Below are 13,043 nucleotides of genomic sequence, written 5' to 3'. Positions count from 1 at the left end.
CATGTACTCATCACAACAGCATACAACATGAATTGGAGTTCTGGAAAAAACATGAGGGTTTATCATAACAGCCTGGTATAGCATCATGTTCATCAATCATCATATTAAATTGAACAAACAAAAGCAACAACATGTTTCAAAATTGCAGCGGGGTATCATGAACATCAACATCCTCATAACAGCAGCAAACAACTGACATGGCATTGGCAATGTTTACATATCAAACAAACAATGGCATACCACATGGCATGGAAATAACTGTCAGGGTATTGGTTTCAAAAACAACAGCAACAACCATCATCATGTTAGCATTATAAACAAGCATTAAGCATCAGCATAGTATGGGTAATGTTCCTACTGCAATCAATCAACAGCATATAACATGTTTCATCATGGATTTTCTGGACATTTTCAAAACAGCAGCAGGGTTTTCAACATTGTATCATCAACAACATCAACAGACCAACATTCAACAAGCATCTCATAATGGCATGGTATGTTCAACTTCACAATTCATTATCAACATGTGATATCCAAATAGCATAGCAGTGGGAATCACAAACAACATGCCAAAATAAACAAAAATGAGAAGTTCATGGCAGCTCAAGTTTTAGAAACAGCAGCATATCATAACAGCAACATTGGCATTACAGTAGGTCTATACATTCATGTTCATTAACCAATAAAACTCAAACAGCCACATGGACACCACATGATAATACACTCATGAGGTTTATGCAACAATAACACACAGCAACCAAAACATAGAGCTGGATTTCTGGAAACAGTATGAGGGTTTGGCTTATGCAGCAATACGATTTCAACATTAATAATTCATCGTTCAAACATCAATCGTGACCAACATCAACAATCCAAACAAGCAATACATCATCATCATTAAGCACCCTCAACCAACAATGAAACAAGCATATCATCAGAAAAATCTGGGCAGGAATATGCTTATGAACAGGGCAGCATACATTCATACATGGAAAAACAAATTGCCCAGAAACATGAATTAACCAAACCAATCGAACCTACACGCAAAAAGCATGACATATCCATCAAACATTACCACTAAAACACCACAGTATTCAGGAATCGAATAAGAACAACTTCATGCACAAAAATACAAATCCGGATTTCTCCCTCATAACATCATCATTTCAGGTAAAACAAATTGTAGTGTACTCAGCATGATAGGACCTACCAAAAACATGATACAGTTTGGAGAAAGAAGAGGATCGAAAACTAACTTGTTTTTGAAGAAAAGCTGGAAATAGTGATGGATTGATGGATATAGCTCGAAACAGATAGTCACACAGCTTCCATAGGTCGAATGCTTACAGGAATTTAGCTCAAGAATGCACAGCTTGGTCCAGCTCGAGATCTGCCATTAACAGTGCTCTTGAAGAAGCAGTTATGGAATGGTGGTCACAGGTGGGGTTCGAAGCTTGAAAGGGACTCAAGATGATGTCCAGATGGTGGAGCTATGAAGAAAACTCGAGGTCCTTTGAAGTTTTTGTGCAGAAAATGCTCTGGTGCAAAAATGCAAGAGTAAAGGAAATGAGAGTATTTTGTTGGCTGCTGTCAATTCCTAGGGTTGCAAATGGCAGAAAAATGCCCTTATATGTGCTGTTTAAGTTTTGCTAATGATGTACTATCAAGGATTAGCTCAAATGGAAACAATTGCAATTTTACTAATTTGGAAATGAGTGAGTAGGGAGGTGTAGTGGCTGCACGATTTTGGGCCTGCTACAGCTGCCAAGGACCTTGCCAATTGCTGTTTTTAATCTGCTGCAGAATGCTGTCCTTGTTGTACTCTCTTTTACTCTTATGCTCTCATTTGCAAAACTAACAAATTATGCACTTTTGCCAAAATTATGGTATAGTAATGGTATGGACATGAATTTTGGATTGGAGCAAGTCACAAATGATATATGGAACATTTCCCAATTGGCAAAAATGAGAAAAAGTCCATAAATCAAAAAGTCAACTTTGAGTCAAACTTTGAATTTAAATGCAAAAAGTCCAAAAATGCCATTTTGAATGGTAAGGTTTTAGGTCATGAAATTTATATTTTTGGAAAGAGCATGAAAAATGTGGTTTGTAGGAAAAAACCCCACCAAATTTGGCCTTATGGTTTGAGAGTTATGGCTTGTTGAAGTTCAAAAATTGGTGAAAATAATTTGATCATATCTTGACAACCACACATGGGATTTTGATGTTCTTGGACTTTTTGAAAATGGGAAGACAAGATCTTCAACTTTCATGTTGGGCAAAAATTCATTTGAAGCTTGTATCATGATGTAAGTTTAAGATCAAGAAGTTTCCATTTTTGGCAGTTGAAATTACAGGTCCACTTTCTATTTCTGGAAAATTTTCTGATTGGCTTGATTTTCTTCCATGATGGGGTTTGACATGATAGATGAGGCTTGTACAAGCATGAATGAACTCCTTCAGATCAATTCTATCCATCAAATTATTGATTAAATCAACTGTTGACCAAGTTTGACTGTCTGTTGACTTTTCTAGGGTTTTGAATGATTGATCCTCTTCTGAAGATTTCCAAACCCTAATTCCTTGAGAACTTGACTTCAAATGATGTCTCAAGATGTATGAACCTTTGATTATTGATCATGGTGCCCAAATTCTGCAAGAATGGCCACCATCCATTGCTTTGACTGACCAATGACTGACTTTGACCTAATTGCTGATGATTACTTTAACTGCAAGCAAAAAGGTTAGACTGACAATATTTTTGTACTTTTTGAATGATAAACATATGAAAAGCAAAGATATACAAATGCAAAGTATGCTTGGTGATCAAGAAACAACCCACAAGGCAACCAACCCACTAGGAAGGGACAAAGGCATGCAATGATCCTTGAGGTTATGATATGAATGATATGGGCCATGAGGGATCTTAGGGCCCAAAATTGGGGTCTTACAGATGCCCCTATTTAAGGTCATTCTAGCCGGAGAAGTGAAGTTTAGAAATCTTCATCTCGACGCGGTAGAATGGACTTAAATAACAGTAATGAGACAAATTTTGGTCCCTAAGAGACCTCATGATGCAAATGTATGTATGCAAAAGACACAAATTCTGTGGGGAATATGATTCACACAGAAGAAAAGACGATCCATCGGAGTAGTACACTCACCAGGAACAGAGACTCTAACAAGACTCTATGGGGATAATAAAAGAAGAAGAAATGCGTGAACAATACACGACTCCAAACTGGGGAAGATAAAACTGACATAACGTGAACAAAACACGACTCCGATTAAGGAAAACAGAAAAACAGACTGGAGAACTCACTGGGGAGTGAAGGACTCACACTGGGAAGAGAATTCCAAATGGAAAATAAATCCATTGGAGAGACACAAGCTGACTCCTGAGGAGAAGCAAAAGAAAACTCCACTGGGGAAATAACAAAGAAATGAGATGTTACCAGGCATACGGGTAACAAACTCAGGAAAATCTGACTCCACAGGGGGACCGAGGTCATAATAGGGAGCAGAAAGGAGGGAACACCAAGGATACCGGTTACTGGGTATATAATAGGTGACCGACCAAAGCGTGAATTGGATTTCACTTCCAAAACACTCATCATCCTGAAGAAGCTAGAAAAAGCAAACTTGTCTATAGGATGGACATTCAATTTCACAAGGAAAATGAATCTTACTCTGAGGGGAAAACAATCAAAAGATTGACTCAAGAGTGAACGAGATATAATATCCATTACCGTCAGAACGTGGATAGAATACTCAAATGAGACATATTATTCATTACCGGCAGACCGTGAATAATATACTCGAAAGGAAAATTATCCTGAACCGGTTACTGGGTTGTTTATAGGATAAAATCCGAAGACGTGAATTGGTTTTCACTTCCAAAACACTCATCATCCAAAACACAAACTGGTTAAAGGATGGACATTCAATTCCACAAGGAATATGAATCTTACTCAAATGGGGACACAAACCCAAAGAGTGCATGAGATATAATATCCATTACCGGCAGACCGTGGATAAGATACTCGCATGAGATATATTATCTATTACCGTCAGAACGTAGATAATAAACTCGCATGGTAAGAAACACCAGAGATACCGGTTACTGGGCATATAATAGGTGATCTACCGAAAACGTGAATTGGTTTTCACTTCCAAAATACTCATCATCCAAAACGCAAACTGGTTAAAGGATGGCTATTCGATTCTACAAAGAATACGAATCTTGCTCAGTTGGGGAAAATCAACAAAGGATTCCAACTAAAGAGCGCATGAGATATATTATTCATTACCGGCAGACCGTGAATAATACACTCGAAAGGAAAAGACACCAGAGATACCGGTTACTGGGTATATAATAGGTGACTAACCAAAAAAGAGAGACAATCGATACCAAGCATACGGGTAAACGAAAGACAACTCAAAGGATAAATTGCAAGCATCCGGCAATTATCCAACAACAAGAATATTCGACTCCGCAAAGGGAAAAACGAATCTTACTCGACCGGGGAAACGCAAAAGGCTTCGACTGAAGAGTGCATGAGATATACTATTCATTACCGGCAGACCGTGAATAATATACTCGCATGGAAGATTATCCATAACCGGTTACTGGGTTAACAAAGGATAAATCAACCGAACAGAAAGGCATCGGGATACCAAATTAGGTATATATGATGACCAATCAAAAGGAGCAACAGACATTACCAACAAAAAGGGTAAATGAAAGGCAAACTGCTGAGGATAAATTGCAAGCATCCGGCAATTATCGACAGAAGACTAGCTGGGGATGCATTGATAAAAAATCAATGATCCGGGGAACAAATCACTAGCATACGGTGAAAAGACCCACTGGGGATAAAATTGCTAGCATACGGCAATTATCCACAAAAGACTTGCTGAATATATAAGTGCTAATCTGAGCAACTTATACAGGCGAAGGACAATCATCATCAAATATTGGATGAAGACAACCACAAAAATTAGGGTTTACATCTACCGAACACGGGGTAGAAGACCAACAACTCCGCGTGGGGATAGAACGAATCACAAATCCGCACGGGAAACCAAAATAGGGTTTATAACAAACCACAAACTGCTGAAGAGCAGGAAAATAGGATTTACGACTACCGGGAATACGGGTAGAAAACCAAAAACTCTGGCTGGAGAATAAAAGGTGTATAACCACAAATTCTGTTAAGAAAGCCAGGAAAAGTAGGACTTATAAATACCGGTTACTGGGTAGAGGCCCAAAAAAAAACATTCCGCTGGGGAACAACCCACTGGGAAGTACAAGATGTTTGACAAATAGCCGATTCGGGAACGATCCGAAAAGACAGACTGAATCAAGACACGTCCTAATGAGGATATAACTCAAATAGGAAAATCCATCCCAATATATGTGTTGGGAGGAAACGGAAGAAACCGTCATCCACGAGGATATATCTCAGTGGGGAACTGCAGAAGGAAAGACAAACTTTTTCTGCTTATAGGGTTGACTCTATATGGAGAGATTTAAAACACCCGACATCCGCTTGGGGAGATCTGTAAAGAGATCTATATCACCATAGCAGGAGACACGATAAACAAAAGATATATGGCAAGAAATGCAACATGAATATCTGAATGCTTTATGAATATGCATGAATATGCGTGATTTATATTTGATGAATGCTGACAAAACAGACAGTTCTAACACAAACAGGTTCAGGAACCAAACATCCGGTATTATACTTCCAGGGGAAAAAAAACCAGCTGGAAAGCCAATCTGCGGAGATCTACATGCTGTAAAGCAAAGATCTGCAAGTACTGCTGAAGAAGCAGAGGATCAGAAATATCGGGAAACAACCCAATCCGGGTACAGAGAGTCACAACGGGCAAAACAGCCACCAAGACAAATCTGTAGGGGAACAAGAGAAGTCCCAAAGTATCTGCAGGGGATCCCAGTGTCGACTGAGAAACACAAAGTGCATGAGCACAAGCACAAATGCTGTAGAAGCAAATCCACACAACTCCACTGGGGAACAACCCACTGAGGGAGAATGATATCATCCAAATAGAGTGTAACTGCATAAGCAACTCTACTGGGGAAAACTGTCGGCTACTCTCTTGGGAACAAACCAATGAGGGAGGACAGATCAAACAAATATATTCTGCGATGAACCACTCCACTTGGGGAGAATATACAGCAACCTGATCACAACAAGTAGATTCTGCAATATAAGCCACTCTACTAGGGATCACAAACAGTCAGGAAATAAATCCGTTCACTGGAGGCTAGAGCCATCATCCAACCATACTGGGGATTGAAGGCGTATTCAACAGGCGAAACTGCCACAACAAACATCCTGCAGACTGAGCTGAGGAAAAGATGGTTGCAAATACTGGGATACCAACCCAATCAACCACGGAGTAGGAAAATAAATCCTGCTCTGCTGGAGAGAATAACTCTGATGGAGAGATAGCAATAATTCCGCAGACGACTTCGCCGGGGAAAAGGTAAAGTACCGGGTATCAAACCACTGACTTACCGAGTCTTCGAAAGAAAACAAATGCGCTGAGGAAACAGACAAATCCTGCTGGCATACTGCATGGGGAGAAGAGGCAACAACTCCACTTTCAACCCTTGTGGGGGTATTAATAACAGTTCTACTCACGACTCCGAGGGGAGTACCAATCAATCAGTTATACTCATGACTGTGCTGAGGAGACAAATAAAGTCTGGGGATACGACCCACTGGAGAAAGTGACGGGGCACCAGGATGACAAACCATCAACCGCCGAAACTTCTCAACAAAACACCCATGCTAGGGAAAAACTGCTGCTGGAGAAACGAAGTCTTCAACAACAAATCACTTGTTACTGTACTGGGGAACAGCCCCAACAACAACTCTGCTTGAGGAACAACCTCAACAAAGATCTGGAGAAAGAAGATACCACCAAACCAGGAATATGAACAAATGTCTTACCTGTTGGGAATCATGCCACCCTCGGGAGAGCACTGAGATATTCTTGAATATCCTTTTGGTCTTGTGAATGTTCACTTTGTTTAAAACAAAAATTTTGAAAAATTTGATTTGTTTAAAACAATGACATTTTTATCAATTTAAAACATGCAAAACATTTGTTGAATTGAAACAAATAAGAGTGCAAATAAATTGGATAAAAAGCTCAAATTGATTTGATAGAATGGTAGTCTGCAAATGGCAAGACTCCATAGATCTGTACAAATTTGAAATCAGTGATATATATTGGAAGAGGGCTACATTGAACATAATGATCCTTTCTCTACCAATTTGAATCTCGATGTATCCGAAGCTTCGGTTGACGACGAATCGAGAATCTTCTGACGAAATGACGACTGATGAACCAGAAAGTCTTGTCAGGATGCAGTTACTTGCCAAATCCCTAACTTTTGCCTAGATTGCCCCAGAGTGAGGTACTCAATCTAGCGGGATGCAAATATATCTCTTTTTTCAAGTCTCTAATTTTTGCCTGAATTACCCTTGCGGGTTCTCCACCGAGACGCTCATTTTTGCCTAAGCCGCCCTTTCGGGTTTTCAACTTAGCGAGCTATTCTGTTTTTTTTTTTTTTTTTTTTTTTTCTTTTTTTCATTTGCATATACTTTTTTTTTATTAGGCAAAGTATCTCTTAACTGCATCTGAATTCACAGGACGAGTGAAATCCTCCCCATCCATTGTTGTAAGCATCAAAGCTCCGCCTGAAAAGGCTCTCTTAACAACATATGGACCCTCGTAGTTTGGAGTCCACTTGTCCCTGGAATCGGGCGCGAAAGACAAAACTTTCTTGAGCACAAGGTCACCTTCTCGGAACACACGAGGCTTGACCTTCTTATCGAATGTTTTCTTCATTCTCTGCTGATACAACTGACCATGGCACATGGCAGTTAAACGCTTTTTCTTCAATCAAATTCAGTTGGTCATAACGACTCTGAATCCATTCAGCATCAGTCAACTAGGGACTTGAGGGTATAATTTTTCTTTTTTCCTTGGAAAAATTTTGAAAAAATTTTCCTGGTTTTTGATTTTTCATTTTCATTTTTTTTTTACCCTTTTTTTTTCATCATTTTTTTTTCTTTTCTTTTTTTTTTTGACCCTTTTTTTTTTTTGAATTAATGCCCCAGTTTAACTGTCTTGCTGATTCTCATGATACAGCTGAATGAGCTTCTTTGTGCTCAAGAAGGCGGGTAATCTCATCAGGAATCCCCTTCAACATCATCTTCCTCTGCCTCAGATACAAGGACTTCAAGATTGGGAGATGGCGTTGGATCATTATGTTCAATGGGTTTTAGGATCAACCTGCATAATGATTTTGGTTAAGAAAAACTTCCGCATTTAAACAAGCAAATCATTATGCAGATGAAAGAATGTTGCTTTGACAGCTTTTATTTTTGTTTTTATGGTTTTTTGTGATCACTGATTTCATAAAGAAAAGCAAAAAGTGAAAACAAAGGAAAAACAAATGTTTAACAATGCAAAAATTGAATGAAAATATCATTGTATATATGCTTTGCCAACAATGTCATCACTTCTCCTTTTGGCATGGGAGAAGGGTTTTAAACAAAATGAACAATTACTCTGATCTATGGATAACTGTAGGAACATCCACAGCGACCCAATTGTGGCAGACACCACCAGAAATGACAAAATTGTTCAAGTCTTCTGCATCTTCTTCTTCAATGATAGCAGCAGCTTCCTCTTCTGCAGGTTGATCAGCGTGAATGAATCCTCCGCTTGTGAACAGACCTTGCTCATTGCATGCCCCAGAACCATAGCCAATGCCAGCCCGGGATCGATTATCTTCAAGTTCAAGCACTTTCCCTAATCCAGCGACTGCACCACATTCGATGGCCAGCTTTGCATCACGGTAGGAAGTGAATGAAGGAGACTTCTTCTCGATTGGTTTATCAATAGATAAAGCTTGGAACTGAGTTCCAATTTCATCCTCTGCATCAATGTACGAGAAAGAAGATAGATTACTGACCAGGAGAGCCTTTTCTCCCCCTACTACAACCAATTTCTTATTTTTCACAAACTTCAGCTTTTGGTGTAGGGTGGATGTCACGGCGCCAGCCTCGTGAATCCATGGTCTGCCCAAGAGACAGCTGTATGATGGGTGAATATCCATTACTTGAAAAGTAATCTGGAAATCACTTGGTCCAATCTTGATTGGGAGGTCCACTTCCCCAATCACGGTCTTGCGCGACCCATCAAAAGCTTTAACAACAACCCCACTCTGCCTCATAGGAGGACCTTGATATGACAAACGTGAGAGTGTGGATTTCGGCAATACATTAAGGGACGATCCAGTGTCCACCAACACATTGGACATTGCATCAGATTTGCAATTCATGGATATGTGTAAAGCCATGTTGTGGTCTCTTCCCTCCTCGGGGAGATCAGCGTCACAAAAGCTCAGAGTGTTGCAAGCGGTAATGTTTGCAACAATGCTATCAAATTGTTCCAAGGTGACGTCGTGATCAACGTATGCCAGGTCCAAGACTTTCTGCAGAGACTCCCTATGAGGCTCTGAGTTCAGCAATAGAGAAAGGATGGAAATCTTGGAGGGCGTGTGTAGAAGCTGGTCTACAATATTGTACTCGCTCTTTCTGATGAGCCTCAGCATCTCATCAGATTCTTCATCAACAATGCCACTCGGGCCAACAACTGAAGAAACAGGAGTCTTTTGTACAGACGAGGAGGGTTTGGCAACATCAAGTGCCGGATTCTGAACATCTACAGCATTCCCTACGGGGTGCACAACAGATTCAGAAGCAACAGCCTTAGCAGGCGCAGAAAAGACACGACCACTGCGGGTCAATCCACTAACATCAGCGATAGTGGTCACGAAAGTGGAAGGCAAAGGTACTTCAACCCCATCCTGGACAGCAACAGGATCGTATCTGAAAGGTACAGCTCTATCAGACGAATAAGGCACAGGGCCGGCAGGTTTGATAATCAAAGCAGGGGAAGCCTTTGGTTTGTTGCTATTGTAGCGAATAACAACGGGCTCTGGCAATTTGAACACCGGGGAGATGACACTCACTTCGGGTTCAACTGTATCAACATTGCGATTCTGGAGAATCTCAATGGTACCTTCATTCAACAGCATTTGCAATTCATTGCGAACCTGATCACAACCCAAGCGGTTAACGGAACAGACGCGGCACTGGTCATGGTTATGCTTCAAATAGCTGTGCTGACACAGCATCTTATGTAATCCAACCAATGACTGCCGGATATGGCTGACGTATTTAACCTTGTACTTCCCAAGGTCTTCCTGAATCATATTCACAGATTTCCCATGCAAAGGCAATGGGTTCCTGGTGACATTTGGGTTGGAGTCTTCAAAACTCAGAATTCCGCTTCTCATGAGGTCTTGAACCTTATTCTTCAGCGGGAAACAGTTCTCAACGTTGTGGCCCGGAGCACCGGAATGGTAGACACAATGCTGGTCTGGTTTGTACCACCATTGCGGATTGGCAGGAATTGCAGGAGGATCCCTGGGTGAAACCAACTTCCTCTCCAACAAGGAGGGATAAAGCTCTGTATATGTCATCGGAATAGGGTCGAAGCTGACCTTCTTCCTATCATAGTTCACATTTGCTTGGTTGGTTGTACTTCCACGAGGCTGGTAAGCCTGTTGCTGTGGACGTTGCTGTTGCTGTTGATACTGCGGCTGTGGATATTGCTGCTGATGCTGATACTGTTGAGCATTATCCTTGAATACAGGCGCTACACTAGCCACCTGATGCTGATGTCTGGAATGATGTGCAGGCTTCCTCTGAACAGAGGGTCTTCGATGCTTGGGCTGAGACTGCACAGCATGGGCTTCACCTTCTTTCCTCTTAAACGCTCCATATCGCTTAGAGGAAGAACTATCATCCTTAGCTAATCGTCCTTCACGGACACCTTCTTCAAGGCGCATCCCCATGTTCACCATCTCGGTGAAATCAGAGGGAGCGCTGGCCACCATTCTCTCATAGTAAAATGACCCAAGAGTCTTCAGAAAGATCTTGGTCATCTCCTTCTCTTCTAATGGTGGAGTGATTTGAGCTGCCAGCTCACGCCATCTCTGGGCGTACTCCTTGAACGTCTCTTTGTCCTTTTGTGACATAGACCTGAGTTGATCTCTGTCAGGCGCCATGTCAACGTTGTATTTATATTGCTTGACGAAAGCTTCGCCAAGATCATTGAAAGAGCGGGTGTTGGCACTGTCCAGACTCATGTACCAACGGAGAGCAGCACCAGACAAGCTGTCTTGAAAGTAGTGGATCAGGAGTTGATCGTTGTCTGTCTGCGTGGACATCTTTCTAGCATACATGACCAAGTGTGCCAAAGGACAAGTATTCCCTTTATACTTTTCAAAGTCTGGGACCTTGAATTTGACTGGTATCTTCACACCGGGAACTAGACAAAGTTCGGCTGCTGACTTGCCGAAGAGATCTTTGCCTCTAAGAGTTCTCAATTCCTTTCTCAGCTCCAGGAATTGATCGTTCATAGCATCCATTTTCTCGTGAACATCTGAGCCCTCAGACGCTTCAGAGTGATAAATGGTGTCGTCTACCCTCGGCATGGTATGCACGACAGGAGGAACAGGAATAGGGACCGGGCTAGATGCCGGCATTTGAGCAAAGGTAGGAGCTGGCAGATCAGGCATGAAGCCAGGAGGCATCCCCCAAGGAAAACCGGGAGGCATGGCATTTGGCTGCTGGGCACTGACAGGCACCGATGAAGTAGCTATCTCAGATATAACTGTCCGCTGAACCGGAGTTGCTGGCTGTTGAGGAGCAGGCTGATTCTGGGCAGCAAGAAGTTGCTCCATCAGAGCGCCAAGTCTGGCGACTTCATCCCTCAAACTCTGGTTCTCTTGTTCCAATTGCTCCATAATCCTTGCAGAGTTGACCCTCGTATAATACCGGTGAGTCAGCTTGTCTTCAAAATAAATGAAGAGCAGATGTTAGAACCGGAAGACCAGAAACAAAGGAGTACCTGTTTATGCAAGAATGATGCATGCAATGCTTGTGCAAATGCTTTAATTTTCAAGGAACCCTTAGGGTACATTTGCAATATTTTGAATATTAAACATTTTAATTGCTCATGGAAAATATTTTATTCAGAATATTAAGACAAAGAAGTACAGCATTCTTTTAAATATTACAAAGAGAAAAGGTAAATAACATCCTATGGATCCCTATTAGCTCGGGATGCTGGAAGACGAGAAGTGTACAACTTCTTGATCTCTCTCTCATAGGCAGCCTCCATATCAGCTTTCTCCTTTGCAAGTTGATCATACTTCCTTTTCCAGAATTTGGATGATTGAGGAAGCAGAGAAGTCCAAGTGTCGTTCGGATCGTCGATCACTCGGTGCTCGAGAAATTCAATCATATCATCCTTCTCCTTGAGCTGCTGCAGCAATTCCTCTCTCTCGCGGATCCAGGCACGCGAAAGGTCTTCTTCTCTCAACTCCTCTACACGTTGGGTAGGGAGGGTTGAAGGCCCAGCCACATCCAACAGTGTAGGTCTCGGATGATCATACGGCATCAAGTAGGTAGCAGCCCTCTGTCTGACCCAAGAGGTATATGGCTCCAAAGCAATGCAGTTCTTTGGACCCAATTCATTCCTACTCTTTATGCGAATATTGCGCCAAGCGCGGACAAATCTGGCTTTCAAGCCTTGGGGATCTTTACCCTCCTGAAAGAACACACCTTCTAACAGAATGTTATGGGGTTTATCCTTTAGGGGGAACCCAAGCTGACGACGTGCAAGCGTAGGATTGTAGGTAATCCCACCACATGTACCAAGAAGAGGCACATTGGGGAATTCACCACAAGAATTGATGATCTGGACGGTATCATACACGCGATCATACCAGGTGATATCATCATTGGTGAGAGACATGAGTCTCTGAGACCACCGTAGACATCCCTTGTTCTCCTTGAAAGCAACTGTCTGCGGCAAGTGCGAAATAAACCACTTGTACAGCAGGGGTAAACAACAGACAA

This window comes from Lathyrus oleraceus, chromosome 7 (genome assembly GCF_024323335.1).
Source record: "Lathyrus oleraceus cultivar Zhongwan6 chromosome 7, CAAS_Psat_ZW6_1.0, whole genome shotgun sequence".
In the NCBI taxonomy this organism is placed as follows: domain Eukaryota; kingdom Viridiplantae; phylum Streptophyta; class Magnoliopsida; order Fabales; family Fabaceae; genus Lathyrus; species Lathyrus oleraceus.
This window is presented reverse-complemented; position numbering follows the sequence as displayed.